This window comes from Mus caroli, chromosome 19 (genome assembly GCF_900094665.2).
Source record: "Mus caroli chromosome 19, CAROLI_EIJ_v1.1, whole genome shotgun sequence".
In the NCBI taxonomy this organism is placed as follows: domain Eukaryota; kingdom Metazoa; phylum Chordata; class Mammalia; order Rodentia; family Muridae; genus Mus; species Mus caroli.
The window spans coordinates 37,224,141-37,227,281 of NC_034588.1; positions in this window are offsets into that span (position 1 = coordinate 37,224,141).

Consider the following 3,141-nt stretch of genomic DNA (forward strand, 5'->3'; position numbering starts at 1 on the left):
GGGTTCCCTCCCCCTTCCTTTATAACTGAGTGTCTGGAAATAGTAAAATTGAGCTTTGATCAGGATCTTGTCTTAGCTCCATTCATTCTTCCGCCCCATCTAGATTCCTCTCTTTTCAGCTCGAACTGCCATTCTCAGTTGAACCGTTCGTGTTGTGGACTGCGGGCAGGCCGCAACAGTGGACCATCAACTTTAAGGCAAAGAAGAGTTATGAGACATGGACTTCTCCATGCCCTCCATGAAGCTTAGATCCTCAATCCAAAAGGAGCTCTTTGTCATGTTCCTCCCTGGGACAAAAACTCCTCTGATAGTTTACCATTACCTATGGTGCCTCCTCTGCACCTTCAACTAGGTTTTCCGCTAAGCAGTGTTTATCGAGCTGGAGGGAGATCTCTTCTATATACCTTGTTGTTATGATGATACCTAGTTGAGTTTATTAGCTTTGAGTTTCTAGCCAGGGTTGGAGCACTGAAGATGAGAGATCAGGGCACCACCAGGCAGCTAGGCTCGGGATGAAGGAGCATACTGTCCCGAGAAAATGTCGTGGTACACATAAACCCTCACATTTAGTTCTTAAATAGATATCGCAGTGTAGCTCTAGTGGACCCCTGGGTATAGTAACAGCAAAGCCAGGCTCTAGATCTTGGAATTTACAGAAGCAACCCTGGGCTTTTAAGAAACGTTTTGACTAAAGCTGAAATAGCTAAAGCTCCCTCTACCTTTTGTGTGGAAGCTAATTTTTTTTTTTTTTTGAGGCAGATTGATGCTCTCGGTCCGTTCTAACCAGCTGAAAGCCAGCTCTTGTTCTTGCTTTAAGCAAATCAGAACTTTTTTCTTCTTCCCGGAAGAAAATCCACAAACGAATCCAAATCAGTCCCCACAGAGACAAGACCTGATTGCAGGACCGTTTAAAGGGGCTTTTTAGAGTCCCACCCTGGACTGGAGAGATGGGTTGGCGGTTGAAAGTACTGGTTGCTCTTGCAGAGGACCCCCGTTGAAGCCCCAGCACCCACATGGTGGCTCACAATCATCCGTGACTCCAGTGCCAGGAGATCCAAAGCTCTCTTCTGGCTTTTGTGGACAACAAGCACATTTGTGGTAGACATACTTGCATGTAGGCAGAACATTCATATGTATTAAATAAAACAAATACATCTAAAAATTAACTTAAAAAGTAAAGATTTTAGTATTACATGTGGGAACCTTGGCATCTGAGGTGGGCTTGTTTGATGTATATTGGCAGTTTGGCGGGAGGCTGGGAAGAGCTAGGGTATGCTTCTACCATCCTGACAGGAAGGACTTGTTGACAGAAGATGCTGCTGGTAAAACATTGATAAGGAGCACCACATACTGGAAGGGCTCCAGCAAAACTGATAAGATTTCCAAAGTAAGTACCAAGCGTGCATTGCTTCTCGACCTTTTGGCTAAGATCAAGTGTAGTACCAAGTGTGCACACACACACAGCCAGTACATAACAAACCAACCTGTGCCAAAATCAAGGCTGATGAAGGGCTTTTTGTTATTGTAGCAAACATCCCAGCAAACTTAGGCAAAAAGGTCATTTCAGCTACACTTGGGAGGTTTCAGCCCTGGCTGCACAGGAAGATGCTTGCAAGCCTCTGGTAAGAGGAAAGCACATCACAGAACACTCCGAAGGGCAAAACCAGTCATCTTACCATGGGAAGCAAAGAGGAGAAGGATGGTATGTGGGCTATTCGATTCCCATTGATGGTACACACACACACACACACACACACACTCACACACTCACACACACATGCTCTCTCTCTCTCTCTCTCTCTCACACACACACACACAAACACATACACACACACATATGCACACAATATTTCATTAGGCCCCTCCTCTGAAAGTTTTCCCAGCCCCCAGTAGTGCAGAGCAAGAAACCAAGCAAGCCTTTTATACACAGGCTTTTAGGAGAACTCCAGACTCCCTTCTACTAATTGCCATCTACCTCAGTTTTATGCTTGCTTTTGTTTTGTAGTGACTGCCATCAATGGATAATTGATCAACCTGCCCCACGTAGCCAAGAGATGACAGTGCGTGTCTTCCTTCCTCAATCACAATCTTAGCTGAAGAGAGGAGAATACAGGTTCTGCAACCTGTATTTTAGAGGAAATTTAGAGTCTCCAGCAATGTGTTAGACAGCTGTGGAACAGTCTCAGAGGTGGCAAATAAACAAAATCTACAAGGAAAAGTGAAAGGAGCTGTCATAGCTCAGCTTTAAAAAGAGAAGGTGACAGTCTGTCACAGTGGCTGTTTGCAGCACAGAAAACAAGATCATCGACACTTTCCAAATCTCCTCTGTGCTTAACCAGCGGTGCTGCAGTGGAAAACAATGAACCCGGCTGGCCTCAGGAGAGTGAAGGCTCCACGTTCACCACCACTAGCACGCGACCTTGGCAATCTTCTTTTATAGGTCTCAGGTTCCACGTCTGTAAAATTTCAATGCTGAGACATTTGGGGAACTCCATATCAAGGCTTCTTTTAAGGGTCCATAAAAGTCTAAATGTCTGGAACAGCCATACTTTTATTTATTTTATGTGTATGAATACACCATAGCTGTGTTCAGACACACCAGAAGACAGGCATCAGACCTCATCATGGATGGTTGTGAGCCACCACGTGGTTGCTGGGAATTGAACTCAAGACCTTTGGAAGAGCAGTCAATGCTCTTAACTGCTGAGCCATCTCTCCAGCCCACAGTCATACTTTTAATGTTTACTATGGTTGTTTTAGGGACATAGGTGTTTTGCTTGTGTCTTAGTTAGGGTTTTACTGCTGTGAACAGACCCTATGACCAAGGCAACTCTTATAAGGAAAGCATTCAATTGGGCCTGGCTTACAGATTCAGAGGTTCAGTCCATTATCATCAAGGTGGGAGCAAGGCAGCATCTAGGCAGACATGGTGCAGGCAGAGCTGAGAGTTCTACATCTTCATCTGAAGGCTGCTAGTGGAAGACTAGCCTGCAGGCAGCTAGGGTGGAGGTCTTAAAGCCCACACCCACAGTGACACACCTATTCCAACAAGGCCATACCTCCAAATAGTGCTGCCACTCCTTGGGGTAAGCATATTCAAACCATGACAGCTTGCATGCATGACTGTGAACCACATGTATG